The sequence below is a fragment of the Lissotriton helveticus genome, chromosome 2_2 (assembly GCF_964261635.1).
Source record: "Lissotriton helveticus chromosome 2_2, aLisHel1.1, whole genome shotgun sequence".
Classification (NCBI taxonomy): domain Eukaryota; kingdom Metazoa; phylum Chordata; class Amphibia; order Caudata; family Salamandridae; genus Lissotriton; species Lissotriton helveticus.
The window spans coordinates 26,768,604-26,790,962 of NC_136060.1; the positions used below are offsets into that span (position 1 = coordinate 26,768,604).

At 47.4% G+C, this 22,359-nt stretch overlaps 1 protein-coding gene and 1 long non-coding RNA gene across 3 annotated transcripts in view; one reads left to right on the top strand and one right to left on the bottom strand.

Annotated features, from left to right (window-relative positions):
• Window positions 1–22,359, top strand: part of STOX2 (storkhead box 2) — a 599,364-nt gene that overhangs the window by 166,777 nt on the left and 410,228 nt on the right. The window lies entirely within an intron of this gene.
• The window catches only part of LOC144821718 (uncharacterized), a 74,243-nt gene that overhangs the window by 39,318 nt on the left and 12,566 nt on the right, over window positions 1–22,359 (bottom strand). Inside the window, exon 2 of the long non-coding RNA XR_013608402.1 lies at window positions 14,704–14,811. This is a non-coding gene — a long non-coding RNA (uncharacterized LOC144821718). The remainder of the gene's footprint in view (window positions 1–14,703; window positions 14,812–22,359) is intronic.

Sequence of the window (22,359 nt, forward strand, 5' to 3'; positions counted from 1 at the left end):
TTGTTCGTGCCCCAGCTAGCCATTCTTTTGGTTGTCCCTCCCATGGAGCATTGTCTTTCTACAGTCTCTGTGATTGGTTGGAATCGGTGCTTCCACTGCTTGCTGTTGAAGCACTATTTCTTTTCTTTTTTTTTGCAGCACTTCATTTGCGTGTTTGTGTTTGAGCCTTCTCTGTTATATACGTCTTTCCACCTGCACTCTGTGTTGCTCTCTGGTGCCAGACTGCTTCTCCCTGCCCTCCTTCATCTTTCGCTAACCCGTGTCCTTCTCCAGCACCCTCCATTTGCTTTCCCCCAACCTGTGTAGCGTTCACTCCCACCCTCCCCATGTTGTTTTCACATCCCCTCCAACCCTCCCTCTCCCGGTTGCCATTTCGTACCTTCCCATGTTCCCCCACCCTACCTCGTGATGTTTTAAAGTCCACCCCTCCATCCCCACGTTCCTTCGTCATAGTCACATCAGGGCCACAGAAGACTCCCACCCCCTAGTTCCCCAAACGTGCAAAATAATACACAGACAACGTAAGTTTGGGAGAAAAATTGCTGCAGGTTTATTTACATACAACATATGTAATAACGGTGGGTAGACATTACGGGCGATCCCGGGCAGGCTGCATTCTCGCCACCTGCCCGCCTGTTGAGCCAAACAGCACAGTGGCAAAGCACCCAACTGCTGTATAATAAAATTATAAATACTGACACGCCCCTTGTGGGGCGTGACTAGGCAAACCCCCGGTTGCACAGGCCCACAACCGCCCGAAGGACTACTGGGGCGCCGACACGAATTCCTGCACCTCCCCGGAGGATACAGGTTAGGCTCTGGCACCCCTATGTGCCCGCTGAAGTACATCGTTTGCACCTCTCTTCTTCCGGATCGCCCAGTAACTCCGCTTAACTCCAACCTGCAACGATAAATGGACACATTAAAAACCTCCACAAATTCCCCCATACCCACACTCTGGGTTAGAGGCAAGGGAGGGAAAAGAGTGTCCCGACGAGCACCGTCGGCGTCCGGGGCGGCAAAGAGGCCCTCCAACGTGGTGCAGCAGCCTAAGTACCCACGGAGGCCCCTCCCCGCCGCCCCTGGACGAGAATAACGAACAGCCACCTCCTCCAACCAGAGGGGAGGAGAGGCTAACATCATGCTGGGGGCGGGACAGCCCTCCGTGACTAGTGGCCCGCCCTCTCAATGGCCACTGCGTGGCCTCGGGCAGGCGCATAGTCACATCAGGGCCACAGAAGACTCCCACCCCCTAGTTCCCCAAACGTGCAAAATAATACACAGACAACGTAAGTTTGGGAGAAAAATTGCTGCAGGTTTATTTACATACAACATATGTAATAACGGTGGGTAGACATTACGGGCGATCCCGGGCAGGCTGCATTCTCGCCACCTGCCCGCCTGTTGAGCCAAACAGCACAGTGGCAAAGCACCCAACTGCTGTATAATAAAATTATAAATACTGACACGCCCCTTGTGGGGCGTGACTAGGCAAACCCCCGGTTGCACAGGCCCACAACCGCCCGAAGGACTACTGGGGCGCCGACACGAATTCCTGCACCTCCCCGGAGGATACAGGTTAGGCTCTGGCACCCCTATGTGCCCGCTGAAGTACATCGTTTGCACCTCTCTTCTTCCGGATCGCCCAGTAACTCCGCCACAGCCTGTGCGGTGGTACCCGCTGCCGCACAGGCCCCCCCACCACTGCTACTCCTTATTACCTGCAACCTCTGCTCATAAAGCCTCTTAAAATCTAGGAAGAACAGGTCAAAGCCTGCGGGCGTGGGTAACACCATCCTCCTCGATGTAACCTTTGACCTCGTCCTGAAACATCTTGTGTTTGCTGGCCCCTCCGTTGGGGGAAACCATTCACGGCCCCCACCACTTAGATTTCAGGGAAACCTGAACCTTGCTCTGCAGAGCATTTAAACGGTCTAAGAACAAGACCACAGCAACAGGGGAGCGGTGGACCCTGTCCACCTCGAAGCGACCTGACCCTGACATGAACATTACATGTCTGAAGACACCCCAGGCCCCTCTGCCCCTACTCTGCCGATACCCCGGGTGTTTAAAGCTATGCAACAGGGAGAACCTAACCCGGTTACCTGAAGTCATACCACTAACCTGGTTACCTGAAGTCCTTCTACCAGGTGAATGACAAAGGCTGAGGAGGGTCCCAAAACTGCTGAATGTGCTTTGAATCGACAATAGGTGTTCCAGCACATGCCCAGCAACTCCACCCCATCCTTTCACCACGAGCGTCAGCAGGCTATACCCAGTAAGTAACTCCTGCTGTACGCCGTTCTCCGCAGACATGGAGAAAGAGTGCTTAGAATGACGCATGTGCAGCTATACTAGAGAGAGCACAGGGGCAAAGCCGGGATAAAGCAGCTGACCCGGGTCAGAAGGAATACCCCTGAAAGAGCCCAAGCGATAAGGGGGGACCCCTGCTAATCACATTCGTACAAAGCATCAGTAAACTAAACCGAATGATGTACGACTACTGCCACAGCGCAGTTCTCAAACTTCAACTGGAACTGCCAAGTATACGCTGTGCACTAAAATCACGAAGGATACAAAGTCTCCTGCAGTGCGCGTAGCATCTATTGGGATACAACTTGCGAGGTAGCCTGACATGTGATCTATAGTATTACCAAGGTAACAGCCAGGATCACAAGCCCCCTGGTTTGGCCAGACGGCTGCAGGTCCATGCTACCTCGAGGATAGCCTGTCGAGAAGGATGACATACGACCCTCATGAGGGAAATGATAAACTGAACCCAGGAGGGGGGGGGCACCAGGTTGGTGACATGGCAAGTCAGGCCCGCTTCTCACATCTGGAGGGGCATAAAGGAATTTATAGCCCTCAGGCAGCCAAGGTGTGTAGACCACACTGAGCATGATTCCCGGGGTAATGGAATGACGCTATACTAACATAAACTTTGTGACCTAGCTGCCCGACAGGATGCCAAGGATGCCAGTGCCCAATCCCTGTGCGAGCCCGCACCGACCCGCAGCAAAGCTGTCAGGGGGGGGAGATCACAAAGGCCGTGAAGGGTGCCACGGTGACAGGCCCCCCTGTCTACTAACACACGGGGGGCGCAGGCCGCCCCCACACGACAGGGTCAGATTAGGTGTACGGCCCGAGCACTAAGGCGCCCCCACCACAAGAAGGCCTGGGGTGGGGCCCAAAAGGTTCTCCACTTAAAGACACCTCCCGGAGCTACAGGCCCTCTCTCATCTGAAGAGGAACTCAAAAATGGAAGAGGTCTCCTATACTAAGGAGGGGGGGAGGCCTCACATTATTAACCCAAGGAAAGATTCACCAGGTACCGAGAATACACTCTCTCTACCGTAAGCATGCGTCATATATAAGCATGCGTCACATACTCTATGTCACGGTGGACGAGAGCTTAGAGTGACTACGCCGCCTAATGCATGAGAGAGGTGAAGGCGTGACCTGGCAAGTCAGGCCAGCTTCTCACTTTGGGAGGGGCCTAAAGGAATTTATAGCCCTCAGGCAGCCAAGGTGCTTAGACAACACTGTGCGTGATTCCCGGCGTCGTGGGATGACGCTATCCTAATAAACTTTGTGTCCTAGCTGCCCAGCAGGATGCCAAGGATGCAAGTGCCCAATCACTGTACGAGCCCGCACCGCCCGCAGCAATGCTGTCAGGGGGGGAGAGATCACAAAGGCCGGGAAGGGTGCCACGGTGACAGGCCCCCCTGTCTACTAACCCACGGGGGCCGCAGGCCACCGACTCCGCCCCCCCACGGCAGAGGTCAGATTAGGTGTACGGCCCGAGCACTAAATGGAAGGTCTCCTATACTAAGGGGGGGGGAAGGCCTCACATTGTTAACCCAAGGAAAGAGTCAGCCAGGTACCGAGAATACACTCTCTCTACCATAAGCATGCGTCATATATAAGCATACGTCACATACTCTACGTCACAGTGGACGAGAGCTTAGAGTGGCTACGCCGCCTAATGCGTGAGAGAGGAGAAGGCGTGAGTCATCAAACTGACAAACAAGATTTCCCAACAAGGGACACTTCCACTGACACTACCTGACCTTTCCCCACATTGGAGGCGGACCTACACTTCTAGTAATTCTACTTGCCCCGATTGTGGAGGTATCTTCCCAGCAACAGGACAACTGTCAGGTGATCTTCTACCAGGAATAACTAGTAATCACATGCACTTATCTAACCTCTTGCACCACTATGTGCTACTCAAGAAAAGATTGGTTACCTAACGCACCAGATGCACCAGCGCCCGCGTAACCATACACTCCTGGGTGGGCCTGTCTACCAGCAGGGAGGGATGAGATAACGCTTAACGCTAACGCTAGTAACGCTTACCGGAGACATTCCGGGTTTCCCAGTGGCTGAAACTTTACTCTGGCGCACTCTTTATTGAGAGTCTACTAGGGGCCCACGACTATAGTTATTAAAGGCAGTTCAGGCTCCAGCATTGGAAAAAATTAACTCCGCAAAATGTGGAAAGAGAAACGCTGCCGGCTGTATACCGGACGTACTGCTAATACTGCGGGGGCCAAGAAAAGTTCCACACATCCACTACCACCTTTGGCACACTGATTACCCTGTTGTGTTCTATTTGCATCTGTTCAAATGGTCGAACTAACCTGTTTTAGGCAATGCTACCAATATCCCATTGCTACTTTACTACTTACTATAACTAGTGGTGTCAGGTGTGATAATAGTTATGACACATGCCACAAATGGGAGGTATATTTGCCCCTTGATGAATTAGATGACATTCACTCAACTTTACTTCTGTACAAGCGATCCACCGGAATGGCACCGACTAAAACCTGGAAAACATTCCATACAGGAATTGGCTTAATCTCAGCTGGACCGAACACCTCTAGCTTCTAGGGGGGGAGGGGGGGGGGGGGGGACCCAACCACAAGACTTTGCATGCAATTACCTAGGCCCTATCACGCGATTTGGATCTGTTATGAAGAAGAGCAAAGGTAAGCTCCACCGTTGTGCTACTTCTACTAACCACCACCTCGTGCAACGTACACCAGCATAGGGACTTTAGGTATACACAGGATATAATGACCCAGGGGCAGCCAGTCACACTTGCACATTAGCGGCCTCATGCAGCGCACACTAGCAGAAGGCCTGGAGTACCACGCCCTAAATGCAGGTACTCCAACCCAAAGTAGGAGTATATCAATACAACTCATAGGCCGGCACCCAGAGATATGTACTTGTTGAGTAAATCATGCAGTGTCGACTGGCTGCTAGTCTCACAGGCACTGAAGCACTTCCAATTAAGGTGTACCTTCCTAAGCAACTAAGACGTTTCTGTCTAATATCCGCTTAGTAGCCCCGGGGGATGTAGTGAAACTGAGTCTCGTAATGTGCTCCGACACCTATGGGCAAAAGCCGCGCTATGTAAAACAGGGGGAGCAGAGGGAGCTACCGCTCCTGCCCCGCTGCATAATGGGAGCATTAACCCTGCTTGTAACTTGAACCTGGTTCTACTATGCGCCGTTCTGAGCCAGGCAAACGCCTGTGCCCACAGGCCTAGAGTTTCCGATGCATGCCCATGAGCACCACGAACGAGTCGTCTAGTGTAAGTTATTCTCGGCGGCCAACATTGGGTTTATGCGGGGAGCAAGGGAGATAGGAGCACAGTGTAGAGGAGTGGCAATCAAGGACAGTCATAACCACTAACATTCACGACCAGGTGTCTGGTTGTTAACCTACATCGTATATACTGGGTGTGAACCTAAGTTACCACAATGCTTGCCGTCTGCACCGATTCCCAATGCCGCGTGGGATGGAGGTGCTGGATACCACATGCCTGTCATGCGGAGACCCGTGTGCACCTCTGGCCTACTCAAATAACGCCCCGCTTATTTGAATTGAATAGCAGCGAGAGACGACCGCGTGTGACAGGTGTAAGCAGCATCTGAACAGGAAAAGGCACCTATCTGAGTTGCCCAGCGGCCACTCAATCTGTGAGCTAGATTAACTCCGTACATTTCGCCCATATCCAAGTATGCCAGATAGACAACAGGTGATGATCAAATACACCGAGTCAGAGGCCTGCCGGAGGCCTACCAGAGGCTTACCAAGGGCGTATCCGGTGCCTTGGTCACGTTCGGGAACTGGTGCAGGCAAAACAAAAGTTTCGCGCTAAGTTAGCGAATTATTTGGTACCGTGGAGAAAACGGGACCTTAATCCTACTGGCGCCAGAGGGGGTAGCCAGTGGCCCCAAATAAAACTGCCTGGTTCCCGATGCGCATGGGGGAATGTGCTCATGCACAAGAGAGCCCGCGCATGAGACAAGCGTCACAACCGGAACCCGGGAGAAGTCCAGGGAGAAGCACACAACTACGCTCTCCCCAAGAACGGGCGATTCTAGGACCCTGCCGAACACACAGGACGGCCCGGCGCGATATAGCGCCCTAGTTACCAAACGAGTCTTGCCCGTGCTGTCGAGCGATGTCCCAGCAATCAGAGACAAAAGTATTTTCCAGTTTATTATGTATGGCACAGGCTAGACACGGCTTGGGTCTCAGAGCGCCTTACATAGCACCAGTTGCATTACATGACACATTCATTATAGTTACGCACGGGGAGATAAGTGGCATGGCAAGACTCACAGGATGTACAGCGTCATTGCAGAGGCACGAACCACGGTCCCCAGATTCGAGGACGCCTGCAGAGGCTCGAACCACGGTCCCCAGATTCGAGGACGCCCGCCCTAGCCGTTAATCTTATTTGTCCATATAGTTAATCATTGTGGCCAGACTGCAGCGCCGCAAGAACGCGGTACCCAACTGAAATAAATGTACTTCATGTTGAGCATTGAATATGAGGGTGCATATTCTCGGTTCTTCATAAAAATGTCCCCCGTGGACATAAAACGTGTCAGCAGCTAACTGTGTATTGCAGCTGCCAGTTCTTACATTTTTGAAAATACTCTATGCACAAGCCTCAGTCAGCATATGTTATCATCGTGATCGCCTGTGAGCCGGGCTGACAATGTAAACCGGAGCGTGGCCCTCTGTCGGCAGTCAGTAGAATTGCAGTCTTTAGTCTGAAGGAAATCTCAAATGAGGCCAGAGTATAGAAGAGATGGCAAATCCAGCATACCCATAATGCATCTGTGTAAAGCATAGAACTGTCGCAACAGCAAAGACCGTTGTCGATAATTATTGGACATTGAATTTGAAACTGTTAGGTAACATAAGAAATGGTTCTTTTGGCAATACCCAAGGACTCTGAATTCGGCCGCTCTAACTTTACCATGTATATTAAACATGAATACTCCGTGTGAAGCATCAGATGGCATCATATTATTAATGCTACCACTCAAACCAGCTGCACCCCGTGTGTCGCCGATGACGGCAATTCAGTCAAATTTTTGAAAGATCTTCGTACAGTTACGGAGATCCGATAATTAGTGCAAATATAGATCACTCAATCAGAAATTGTCACTTATTTAAGCGATGTTATATAGCACGGACTTTACACGAGAGTGTCAGAGCGCTTTTCAATAGGAACGGAACTGAAACATGTCAACATTACACGTGACAAATTGCAAAAGTTAGATTACACAAGGCAAAATTGACGGTGAGCAACCGTCGTCAGGCCGACCCGGAGACTCAAACTCACCACCTCGGCATGCAACCATGCAAGTACTGTTGCATAAGTACCGTCCGCTAAGCGATTATACCCTTGGAGCTCGGCAACATGGCGATCCTGGTATTGGCAACGCGATCCACATAGTTGCCCAGACAGCCTCCCACCTGGGAACCACCTGGAAGCCGCGGCGCCGCCGGGCTAGCACCCCAGATGTAGGCTTGGTCCCATGCGCACCTGGTACATGGCCTCACGCCCGGTGGCCAGGCCATTCCGCTACCAACACCTAGCGCCCCGCTCCCGGTCTCTACCTCACAGTCCCCTCCAACAAGGCTAGGCAGGGAGGGGAGCTGGGGCAGCAAAACAGGGGAGAGGGATGCATCCGTTACTCATCGTGGCACACATCGACGCATCACGCCCCGGGTGTCACATTCACGTGTCACTCCTTGGAAGACGAGAAGCCTCCGAGGGGTAAACCTTTGCCTCGCAAGCGTCGCCCAGATCTGCGCAGCAGCTGGGTTAACCCGCTGAGCTATGTCAGCGGCTGCAAGACGAGCCAAAGCCCACAAGGATGCGGGAATGTGGGCGTAAACACCCACCGCACCAAGGTGCACCTCGGGAAGGAAAAAGGTTCACCCACCTGAAAATTTGCTGCAATGCCCGGGCGCACGCCAGCCTCACTCGGGAGCACCGCAACAGTAAAGAAATTAGGGCGAAAGAGGACATGAACAGATGGACAAGGACCTGCTGGCTCAACCAGGCCAAGCGCCGCTAGGGGAAAGCGATCGGCCGGTACAAACTCAGGCCAAGGGGGCCCACATCAAAATGCTTCGAGCACAAACACATCTCCGAGGCATAGTCGCCCCAGCACAAACCCTAAGAGAATTGGACCCGCGGCCTGGAAAGAAAAGCCCACGGCCTGCACCCTCCGTCGGAGGTGCCTACAAAGTGGCATTGGACGCGTGGCATTCGGAGAGGAAAGGACACAAAAACCCCCGGGCAACACCAGCGACCGTGCGGGCCAACGTTATCGCCCGCGCCCAAAGAAAGGCGCGGGGCGGGAATAAATCTTTGCCGTTTTGCGGCCGGAAAGGACACGAACCCCATGGGGTGGGGGCGGGGTGGGAGCGTTGGGGTGAATAGACACTCCGCCGCCAGGGCAAGGGGGGCAACTCGTAGTTTGCGTGCACCTGGACCCCCGCCACCGACAGGTTGGCCCCCCCACCACACGGGAATAGTGCGAAAACGCACAAAGCAAAGGGACACTCAACAGCGCGGCCCACAAAGCCACAGCGGGGCCGACGAATTACAGGCCGGCCCGCTACGGGGGCCACACCGGGGACCGGACGTCCCCCTCCCCACAGCAGCCCATGCGTAATGAACCGCCTCGCCAGGCTCACAACTCAACGGAGGGAGCAGGCGGAGGGGAAGGGGGGGGGGCAAGATAGAGACCACACCGGGGCACCGGACGTCCCCCCCCACAGCAGCCCATAAGAAATGGGCCGCCTCGCCAGGCTCACTGCTCCGAGGGAGAGAGCGGGCGGAGGGGAAGGGGGGGGAGAATAGGCCGGGCAAGGCCTCACTCACCTCGTAGTGTGTCGCGAAAAGAGTGTCCCGACGAGCACCGTCGGCGTCCGGGGCAGCAAAGAGGCCCTCCAACGTGGTGCAGCAGCCTAAGTACCCACGGAGGCCCCTCCCCGCCGCCCCTGGACGAGAATAACGAACAGCCACCTCCTCCAACCAGAGGGGAGGAGAGGCTAACATCATGCTGGGGGCGGGACAGCCCTCCGTGACTAGTGGCCCGCCCTCTCAATGGCCACTGCGTGGCCTCGGGCAGGCGCATTCCCACCACGCTCGTCCATGTTGCTTCCGTCCCCACCTGCTTTAAAAAAAAATGCTTTTGTGTGCTTTATTTTCTTTTTAGTTACTGATCCAACTCGGATCTGTAACTAAAATGAAAAAAACACTGCATCATTTTGCAGGCGCGCTAATGCGTGGTGCTCGCACCTACAGAATGACCTGGGCAGCCACTTCAAAGGCTTTTGTGTTTTTTGCCCAGCATTTCAAGACCTATTGGATTTGCCAATGCTTGTTTTTGCTGAAGTTATCCTTCATTGAGAAGTTCAGCGTTCATTTCAGCAAAGTTATGATAATTAATGCTCTATAGGCGTATAAACAAAAATAGAGAATTATTTTGAGTATTTATATTGAATGAGATTGTTCAATTAATAATAACTCCTCCACATTTACAGCTGAGTACTCTGCCTGCCGTGGTCACAGATACAGAAGTCACTTTTATAAGATTTTCCCAGTCTCTACTGGGCAGTATATGCACTTCCGTGACACTGTGTAGTTGCCACACATAGCATTATTGCACGTTACAACACCCCAGGCAACCCGCCGCACTATAAAAATGCATCATGCAACATAGTGTGAACTAACTTCTTATTTAATATCTGACAGCTTCGTAGGACTTAACCGACTCCATCAAAGCCACTTCTCAAAAATAAATGTAAAATTAATCCATTCCATTATCAAGGCAAAAAAAGTAGCTTCAGGGAGAGGTTGGGCAAGGGGTCAGGAACCACCTGCGTGAAAAAACAAAAGGAAATGTGTATCTTCATACCGCACATGCTGGGTTGCAAAGTTCGGGCGTTGAACTCGGCAAAGTGCTCTTTATTTCATAGCAATAAATGTTTAAGGGGTACAGATGTTTGTATGGAGTTTTGTAATCTGATGTACATTATCTCATTTCCAGTGTCAGCAACACTCATCCTTTTCCTACACCATAGCGCCATCTAGTGGAAATTATAAGCGTTTTATATTTATTTGTGTCGGCTAATTCAGGCTTGTTAAGACACAATAACAGCACATTGGAGGTCATATGACAAAAGCGTTAGCCTCCACAGTTGGTGCTTTTAAACGTAAATGTAGATTTTACTCTTTTACTCTAGTGTAGTTTACGAGCATGCGCATAAAATAAATGATTGTGTATTTCCATACATTGGGCTTTCTAGACTCTAGTTGGAGATGCAGCCTCTATTTTGTGACGTCAGTGAGCCATGGAGTCTTTAGTGTCCAGTGAGCAAAATGCATTAACAACAAGCATTGGCAAAACCAATAGTTCTCACCTACGAGAAAATGGCTTTGTTGTCATTTTAACTGGCCGCGTCATGGTGCCTTTTCTTTTTTATTGCTGGCGGGGTGAAGGCAACAGGGAGTGAGGGGTAGGCGTATGGGGAAAAAGTGATATGATGCAGTCAGAGCAGATGTGTCATAGCTCTATATTTTTATTTATTGCAGGATGGAGGCGGGAGGCAAAGTGGAGACATGGGGAGCTGGAGACAACATAGAGAAAGGGGGTTGGATGCAACACAGAGAGGGTGATTCTGGAGCAGACAGCATGGACAACGGGGTAGGAAGTAGGGGCTGGGAGCAAGCACACAGCTATTAGAGGTTGGCAGGGCGGGAGCAAGCAACAACAGATGGAGCGTGGAAGGGCATGGAGCAAGCAACGGAGGTGGGGGGATGGGGTTAGCAATAATATGAACAATGGAAGGATGGTCGTCGTGGTGTAAGCAACAACTTGGGCAACAACAGAGGGAGGCATCTCAAATGGGGGCAAGCAACACTGAAGACAAAGTGATAGAGAGCAGGTGGAATGTGGTATGTACCACGGACACAGGAGAGAGGGACAAGAGTGAGACAACTGAAAAATATGTACTTTGTTATGGTGCTTAAATACAAACAAAAAAGTAATGACTAAAAAAGCAGCAATGAAAGGAGGGACAAACACACGAAGCGGAAGGAAGCCTACAGCAGCTATCCATTAAGAAGCAAACATATGAGACTGACAATAAGGCCAACTAGTGGTGAGCAATTGGTGGCCTCTAAGCCCACTGTTAGACAAGAAAAGGTTTCAAAGAGGCAGTGCATGCGCTGTCTAGTCAAGACCTAAAAATAAGTATCGGAAGAACTGTGATCCTGCATGCAATGGGGACGGGGTCAAAGGCGTGACTAAAAAGAACAAAATAATCTGTAATTATTTTGTTGGTCTTTCAGATAACTACAACTGCAAGTTAAACTAATTAGTGAGAAATGCACAGAATTGAATCTTGGTTGGTGCAATGGGGAATAGTGACTTGTGACTGTCAAGATGTAATCCAATATTTTAAACTTGCGTTACACACAGTATAAGATAGGCGGCTGCAAAATGATTCCTGTTTAAGATTAAAAAAAGTTCTTAAAAAAAATATATTTTAGCAATACGCTGTTTGACTAGCCTAGTGCTGAAAAAATGCCACTAGAAAGTATGCACTCCATAATTCAGCTTGTAACACCCTTACATTACCAGTCAAAAAAAAAATCTTTATCATGAAGCTTTAAGTGACTCCATCAGTTAAAGCCAACAGGCTTCCAAGCAGCCTTTACACTTGAAGATTAACAATTTGCACAAATTTATTTCAGGTAGAGGCATCAAGGTGTATAGTCCTGCTCCTTCTTTAATACTCGGCCCCTCCCTCTACAGCACAGGAGACCCCCTCTCTTTCCATCTCAGCCGAGGAATCTCAACTGTCAAAACTATCTGTTCTGTTATGGTTGTATTTTAACAAAAGTAGGGTAACTGTTATATTAAAAAAAGTAGTACGGGCACGTTGTTTCCCACAGATACTACCTACTTCAACCTTTAGTAGTATCCCGCAAGGCACGTCAATGTGCAGCCTCCTCCTCGTGGGAGCGTTCCCATAAACTTTACCAACACATCCAATCCAAACTGTCGTCATTGGTCAGGTGAGTCTGCCAATAAAAGGGAGCTGGAGTCAAACACCATCACTCCAGTTCACATACAGCCCAAGTGTCCATATTTTTCTCTAGTATTGCATAGTCTGCAATGTGCAAGACACTTTATAAGTGAAAAGAAGATAAAAACCCCACCTGCTGTCTGTGGCCCCAGGCTCGACTGAGCTCGAGTTGGGCTGCAGCACTGCAACTCCAGCCACATGGTACCCCTTCCTGGCACAGCTGACGCTGTTTACTTAAGATGAGGAAGGAGAGTGTACACACCACCGAGGAAGACCTCCTTTCTGACCCCTCCTGACCTGCCACAGCCTCATGACCTCCTATGCCAGTCACCCAACCACTCCTGATCCTGCACATGGAAGAGGAGCAAGTCTGACAGCTTTCCCTAATCCAGAGAAGACTGCATGCCCTTCCATCTAGCAGTTGAGAAGGAAAGGACCTGATCCTGTGGAGAAGTGTGGCTCAATGGTTAGAGCGGCAGACCCTGATGCAGAGGTCAAGCCCGGGACCAGGGTTCAATTCCCCGCCTCGGCGGGTCTTGGGCTCAAAATTCCACGGACCTGACAATTCTCGCCTCGGTGCCTATTCCAATCATGGAGTTCCACTCTGCAACTCTGGGCAATAGCTTGCTTAATCTCCACAACGGCCCCCACAACGCTAAGGATGCCTGGCCTCCACCTTGGGGGTGCCCAGGAGTGGACACCTCACAGGGAAAGCCAGGATGGGTTCCACAGCGGTATTCGTACAAGCGCCTTGAGACCCTTGCGGGTGAGTAGTGCGCTATACAAGTATCAATTTACATCCTACTTGCTAGCCTCCACACTTATGGTTTCCTCCGACCCAGCCTTCTGTGGTCTAATCTGTCTCGAAGGACTGCATACCACCGTCTTTTTTTTAGTTTCTTGAGGATGGTCAGATTGTTGGTTGAACAGATGTTAAGCAAAATTTTGCATTTTCTCAGCATCTGCATGGAAATGGGTGTTGTTTACCTACCCCCTGCATTCACAAATGGCCGAAGTGTTTTGTGAATTAATTTGTGAGGACTAGTCTGATCCCCTCTGGTTTGCAAGCCAACCAACAGCTCTACCCCAACCTGAGCTTCCTTCAGTCCCTGACAGACCTCCGTACTAGCTGTCTTTCAGTCACCGACATGCGTCTATCCAAGTCATTGCCTCATTGTATAGGGAAACATCCAGAATAATGATTTTGTGCTATTCAGAAAAGAGACCCACTTATGCATATTTATCAGAGGAGCCCTGTGTAGCTTCTACATTGTGTTGCCACCCCATCAGAAACGCTATCCATTTGTGAACACATAGCTTAATTTGAGCCAGTTGTTTCCGTTGCTCGGCACCAGCATTTAATTCCCTACACCGGGGCTTGTGACAGCCTCCCACAAGGAGGCGCTGTCTGGCTAATTTAGAGATGATCACATTAACAGTTAATTATTCATTCAATATACATTAAAAATGTCTGTTACCTGCCACCCAAGCCATTCTTTGGGGGGCCTGAAATAGTCTGAAATGTCACGCTTGTAGGAGTGTGATGGTTAGTAGTTGTGTTGTTACTATCAACGGCAGCATGGCAGTGGCGATGTGTGATGCACGCTGCAGTGGCCTCCTGACGAGAGCCCTGGCAATTATTTTTTGTACATATTAAGCACTGGGTCCACACTAATGAAATGACACGGATCAGCAGATGCATTCTCACCCTAAGTCTTTTCCCTATTCATTTCAGGTAGCATTTGTTCTCATTTTGTATATTAAAGAATCTTGGCAAAGTGCAGTGTTTTGTTCTATGCTACCGCACCATCTGTCTTGGTATGCTGCAAAGGTTTTTGGCTGGACTTTAACTTTATTAACAAGACTACACCGCCATTCAACCAAGTTCCTGCCAACTGGCTGCAGTTCAAGAACGTTTACTGCTAGCCTCCATAGTCTAACTGAGAATGGCTTTCTTTCACATTTAAGGGCATTGATTTACTAACTTAGAGTACTCTGCCTTAGTAGGTTAACAGGTGCTGTGAGTGCCTGTGCAACAAATACTTCAGTGTAGAAATTGTAAGAGGGAGATTTTCAGCATAGATATCATCAGTCACTTTAGAGTAGATTTGGTCACTGTCAGCCTAATGATGTGCTTTCCATCAAACTGTATATATTTTACATTGCTTGCTATTCTAAGACTTAACTAGAAATATCTGCCTGTTCTTTCACTTTGTTATATATATGGTAATTATAGTTAGGACCATGTTTCAAAAGGAAAGGCATTTTATGACTTGCCTATATCTTTGGTGCCAGTTTACGAATCTTCACAACATGTTCCAAAAGAAATTTGCAGGTGATTCTTGCTGCACATGGAAAGGTTCTGGGTGATCCATAAAGCAAGGGCTGAGAAGAAGGGTGGGGGTAAAAAAAGTGTATTTCCATGTTAATGAGTTTAGAAAAAAGAACCAAAAAACACCAGGTTTCGTGCATTGATACATGAAAGCATATATACGTCGAACACTATAGAAAACAAATAAATAGAGCAAAACTATAGATACATGTGCTGTTTATTTCAATTCTTCTATTTTTTAATCATTTTTTTAATCAAAAAATATATATATTTGATACACAAGTTAATACATATAATACATATAAGACACTTTCTTGCTTCTATTGGTCATACTCAATTTTTCTAGTCCATATTATACATTGATTTCATTATACACCCATAATTCATTAGGAGACAATTAATCACTATAACTGATTACAATGTGTTGGTTAATCACAGCAATTGATGATAATATCTGTTACGGTACAATCATTAATGTCCAATTATCCCTGGTAGTTATGTACAGAACCATTCATCTCAACGCGGTTCGGCCATTGCCTTCCTCAGGAATTCTGTATTACCAGTGAAAAACTATGGAACAAGAAATATGTGTCAATTCTTCTAAAGTGACAACGTATAACACGAAATAGAATCTTTGATACATTTGGGACACAGAGAGATAAATAGAAAGTGGGGTGCGCAACATCATACTAAAACAATACAAAACCTCCTTCCTTACTCATATTGACATTCCTAATAACATATTGTACTATACATATTACTTCTAACATTAAAAACTTATAAGCAAAAATCTCAAAAGGTAGTCACCATTTTGATTGTGATTTATCCAGTAGCCTTGCCCGATATTCTACCACTGTTGGAGAATATACTTTGTTTACAGGGTGTAGTCATACATTCTACATCACCATAAAAAGGTAATAGTCTCCATTAAATAGCCTCCCTATCAAACCAATATCTTATTTTTCGTCACCTATGTGTGAAAAAATGTAGGCAAACCGGAATTGACTACATGGTCGGGTCAATAACCATCCTCTATCGTTATTATCTCAAGTAGGGCTGTATCTTCACACACTTCTCATGAGTTCCAACAGGTTTGAGATGTAGAATTAAAGATCTTTCCTACTTACATCTAGAATACGTAATGTCTTCTACGTGGCGTCCTGTTATGGGAGGTGTGTTTCCCTCTATAGGCTAAAATATAGTGTCTTGGACCTCTCCTATCGTGTTAAATAAAAGGAGGGAAAAGTGTTATAGTACTAATACACCATCTTATCTCATGTTCCAAAAAATACGGTACCTCATCTAATTACACATACCCGATGTGATACTTTAGGTGCCTTAAGGTTTCGCGAACGGTGGTTAAATTTATATCGAATATGTTCCAACACGTGGCTGTATACCTGTTGTATTCTAATGTGAACAGAGAGGAAACATGCATAGATGAGGACTCACCTAAAAGTATCTTACTAATAGATGTAACACTATAAGTACTTAACGTTGCCAGAAGGAAAGGAGGATGCCATAAAAGTACCTGAATAGATTGTATGTTCGGGTGTCAATTGGTAGCGATAAAGTTGTATCTCCTATTTGTGCTTCCCATAGCACTCCTTGGGCGAGAGGGTTGATGCGTGAAGTCTATTTTCTGTATTGTTCTGTTATAAATGATAAAGCCGAGAAGTATCCCGAAATTAGCTCTCCTCATGCTGTACTATTCTAATACAGTGACCGTGGTACTCAACTAGAACATTTCAAAAAAATAAAGTACCTTAATTGTTTCTGGAGTCGAATTTCAAGGGGTGACCATAAAGCTATATTTCCATGTAGATAGTGCTTGATACTCTTCGGTTGACTGTAATCCTATGCTTGATGCTCCTCGGTATGCCAGATTCCTATACTGAATGGCGGAGAGACAGGACTAGTAAATGCATGTCTCTGTACATGTCGAGACAATAGAGATATATGCATTATGGTAAAGGGGTCAGTCGTGCCTAGCCCCGATTAATGAAAATAGCTATATCTCTTCCGCTGCCCTTTTTAAATCCCGGGTGAAGGTACGCCTATCAAGTCTTAAACTAGCAGAAAGCCTTCACTTAGCGTATTACTTACTTAGGCTCCAGCGAGGTAGTGTTTTTCGAATCGCCATCGCGCAGTGGGGGGAAGCAACCCAACTCGTATATTTCGGCATTTAAATATCCTTTACCCGTGATTCTGACTGCGTAGACTCGCGAGAGCGCAATGACGTACGCACGTACCATGCTTATCAGTACGTCTTTCTTTAGTACATATCCCCATTTTAGACAAACGTGGCCGCCATGATGGACTGGTATACAAAGGTCAGTGTGTATGTGGGTAGATGAGTAATCTCCCAGTCCAGCTGGTGCAATCCAAGCGTTACCACTTCCAAATAGATGTTGATTGAGCCGTATATAGCAACTATCAGCAGGTGCACATGGTTACTGGATATTTACGTAAACTTACTCAAACATGTCGAGAATTGGTTAAAAAAAATAGGGAGAGAGAGGAGGGGGGGACGTGCTGATTGAATGTAAGGTGTCTCCGTGACAACCTGTATCACTAGCTTCTATATTCCAGAGAAGACGTATAACTGACACCTGTGTCTGAGCTTATAAAGAGGACACTAGACTTAAATCACAAGATCTTATAATATGATGAGCTGATATTGATCTACACAATTTCATAGCTGGAATCCCAACTATGTGAATTGTGAGATACACGATAACTTACTAACTGGATGGCAGCCGCCATCTACAGATGGGTTAAATCAACCCATGTGAAGGGTCACTTAGTCTGAACAGGATCTAACTCGCATAATATGGAATTTCTCATGTGGAGAGGCACCACTACTGGTGGATGTGGCGGTCACTGTGGGGTCATATATGTACAAAAGTGCAAATATTACTTTATCGGTACAAGTGAGTAAGACTCCGTGAGCAGGCACAACTGATGGCGCATTGCGGGTGAATAACCCTCGTCTCGACGGGCATCATGGGACTACCTTTCCCAGCATGCCAGCACGCCACATGTGATGATGTTGGTACATGATCACGTCTTTGACGCGAGTCACGTGGGGCGGCCGGAACACCGGCTGACGGCAATGGCGGCATAAAATTCTTGATCCTCGGAGCCGCTACAGACTGTGCGGTGACCCGGGATCAGGAAGTGTTGAGAGGTTGTTCCCTCAGAACAGTAAGGAGTTGCTTGGTAGGGATCTATGTGGGGCCTTGGGGTTGCTGATTCCCGTCACTCTGGTGTCTCGGTCACTGGAGAGCGGGTATTTGTTATTTCCGGCATCGCAATGAACAATCTCTTGTTGGGATATAATTCCCTTAGCGTCACTGTCAGGGAGACATGGCGTACGTTAACTGTTCCTGATTCTGTGACACAGGTAGTGTTCTTGGGAGACCTCCCTGCCGGACGCCATTTCGAGTTTCGAGTATTGATAAACTCGGTGAGTACGCGGCAGATTTATCATATTGATTCAATGTGGGTGTACACCTTTCCTCCAATGTGATAGACTTGAGGAGGGTGTACTTACAGGAAGATGTATTGATCATTTATATGCAGCAGCATACATTTTAATGGTTTCTCTATAATAAAACTAAAGGGTGGCAAATGAGATTACTACCTAGGTGTTGTGGGAGATAATAACCGCTCCAGGTTACCCTAGTTAGGGTATAGGTTAGATACAACAGATTTGGATGCCTAGGAGAGGTTTTCCCTGGTTTGGCACATTAGAGTAAGCATATATATTACTGTGCTTCCTTTCAGTATATGCATCCCGTGTTGTTTGGGACTCTCCACTACACGTGACGATCGAGTTATGATCACTAGAGACTATTTTAACTTGGCACATTGACCGAATTGCGGCTTGGCCAAGTCCAGGACTGGGAACGACAGACGTCCTGAAGAAGGCCGGGGTGACCTTTTGAGGCACAGTAAGTCGGTAGAAACATGTTGGCACAAGCAGTATCAGAAGGGGTGTTTTGAGAACCTAAATTTCTCCTCTAAACACAACCCATCCTAACATTCTTTTAATCCTGGTTGTGGAACCTATGAATAAAGGTTTGATCGGTATCCCCAAACCAGTTTTAGAGCATTTTCCCATTAACTACACTTTTGTCGTATCACCATTCCTAGTCACAGGGTGATATTTATCACTTTATCACTGTGTTTGTTATATTTCTTTACGTGTTGTGTCTTGTGATCCTGTACTTTTTTATTTTTTACCCCCTCCCTTATGCTCCGCCCTGAGTGTAGCTACACCAGGGCGTATTGTAAGCAGACCTGATGAAGAAGCATGTCAGACACTTTGGTGTGTGAGTGAGGGCAGTTTTTCAAAACAGATGTATTTTCTCTGTTTCGTGTTGTCACACGCGTACCCTAGTCTCTCCACCCCTTTTTGTGTGTGTACTTTGCCATACAGAGATGCCACATCTGCCAGCTCATCAGTGGGTCACCTCAGTTTATTGACTCCATTCCTTCCCCTGGTAGGATGTTCCGAAAGAGGTGGGATAAGAAATGGTGCAGACCAAGTTCACCCCATGTCCCATACCCTGTTGAGATCTTGAAACCTTCCTCATGCACTCTCCATAATCCCCGCTGTCCACACGATAGTGAAGGTCTGCAAGTGACCTGAGAAAGGTACTCAAGCAAGGGGGGCAGGTGGGTTGATGAGAGAGGAGATGGGTGGGCTCACAAGATGGCAGGTGAAAAACAATGGGGTGCTGATGACACAAATTCTTGATGCTGTGGTATATGAAGACATGTTAACCAAATAAAGATGCACATACTTCATATAGATAAGAGAAAGTATCCTTGTTTGGTGGATATTTAGTCTTGTGTCTTCTCTATTGGAAAATTCATATTATCAAAGATTTATCGATAAAGATGCACAAGTAACTATTACATTGCCGAAACGCACACAAGGTCACTGGAGACATTTGCTCATTTGTCCATTACGCAGATATAATGTACAATGCGCACTGTACATTTAACCAGTGAGGTAGTTCTTAGTAATTAACCAGAAGAAAGTACTCCAGTTAGGTAGACATTTTGTTGAAAATGGTGTTCTTTTGAAGGATAAAGAGGGAGGTAAGGTTCCGTTCTGGTGCAGTTACTCACTTAGCTACTGACACACCCGCTCAGACCCTTACACCCCCACTCACACACCCATTCTGAAACTCTCACATCCACTCACAGATCCACACAGCCAGTAACATCCTCTTACCAATCAATTCACCACTCACACACCCGCAAAACCACTCACACACCCACTTACAGACCCATACAACTACTCTCACGCCCACTCACATTGCAATACAGCCACGCACATACACACACTAATTGACCTATACAACCACTCACATACCTACTCTTAAAGGTCGTAGGTTATAGTTAGGAAATAGAATTAAAAAAACTTACAAATTCTCTGAAAAAACATAGGTTGCAGGGATGTTATAGTTAGGAAATATAATTAAAAAAACTGTAGCAATTAATTGAAAAAAAACCAAAGGTTACAGGGATGTTATAGTTCGGCTCAGATTTCACTTGTACAAAACCAGCGAAATTCAGCACTTATAGTTGCTTGGGCTAACTATGACTATCGCCCCCACTATGCACTGCTTATGACCTCACATGTTACATTAGTCATTACATGCTCAGTGACATCACTGATGGCATCTCAAATGACATCACTGATGGATGACAGAACTACTCACACCCACTTGCACCACCATGCGACCTCTCATACACTCACACATCCACACAACCACTTACATACCCATTCACAGACCCATACAACCACTTACACACACCCACTCACTCACCTAAACAGTTACTCACACAGCCACTCACCGCACACTCACTCACCCATACAGCTACTCACACACCCACTTATTTATCCATACAGCCACTCACACCCCCACTCACTCACCCATACAGCCTCTCAACGGAGACACTCACTCACATGTACAACCACTTATGCACCCACTCAAAAGACCACTCACTCACATAAACACTAACATTCCAATACTGCCACTAACATGCACACTCACTCACCTATACAACCACTTATACATGAATTGACTGTACAATATAGCTACTCGCGCACATACTAACTTACCCATATATTCACTCAAGCAGAAACTCACTCGCCCATGCACCCACTTACACACCCAATCACGCATCTATGGAGCCATTCATGCTGGCACTCACTTACTCACCCTTGCACCCATTCACACAAACACTCACCTGCCCATACAGACACACACCCAACCACTCACTCACCCATACAGCCACGCACACAGCCACACACTGACCCATACAATCGCTGACATACCCACTCACTCACTCACCCATACAGCCACTCACACACCCACCTACTCAACCATACAGCTTCTCACCCATTCATATAGCCACTCAGTCACTCACAGCAACTCTCACACACACACTCACTCACCAATGTAACCATTGACACAGGCACTCACTCACCCATACAGTAACTCACACACCCACTTAATCATCTATACAGCCACTCACACACCCGTACAGCCACTCAGACTACCACTCACACACAGATTTAGACAGTTTAACAGCCCCTTAGATAACAGATGTTAGAAACAGTGTTACTCCTTAGTAGTACAAAAAGAATACTATTTAACCCGTTCTGTGCTCATGACGAGCTCAGCTCGTCATGAGGCACAGTGCTCAGGTGCTCATGACGAGCTGTGTTCGTCATGGCCCGTGTAATGCTCACACGCGGGGATAATTCCCCTGCTGTGCTGAACGTTCCACGAAAACGGGTGCAGCCGTGATGAGCTCAGCTCGTCATGAGCACCTGAGCACTGTGCCTCATGGCTCGTCATGAGCATGGGGGCGCTGTGCGCCCCCCCGCCCCCCAGCACAGCGGGGGGAATTACCCCCGCATGCAAGGGGTTAAGTAAGCAGCCATTTAGTATATATCTTTATAACTCAGAAACATTTACAAAACACACTCATTGGATGATGTCATCAGTGATGTTATTTAGGATGTCATCAGTGAGGTCACTTACCATGTCATATGTGATGTAATATGTGCAGTCATAAGCAATGCATTGTGGGGACGTACGTTATAGTTAGCTCGAGTAACTTTAACTACTGAATGTCACTGGGTTTGTATGAGTGAAATCAGGGCTACCTGTAACATCCCTGCAACCTTTGTTGTTTTCAGTGAATATTCATGTTTTTTTAAATTCTATTTCCTAACAATAATGTCCCTGAAACCTTTTTTTTGTGTGAAATAGATACTAAATTTCTGATACACTATCCACTTATATTGATGTGGAATTGCGCTGAGTGCTGTTGAAATTACACATATTATGTTTGCTTGACGTTTTCCTATTTATATTTGAATTTAATCTAGGTTCTTCATAAAAGCAGCTTGATATGCACATTATTTAAAAACATAAGAACAACGTGATATGATAGAACTATAGCCCTCTGACTCGAAACCAGAAGTCCAACTGGCTGACAATTCACTGCATACCATAGGTGGGGCTGGTCCTGACAAATTATTTGAATATAATCTTATTTTCATACAAAAT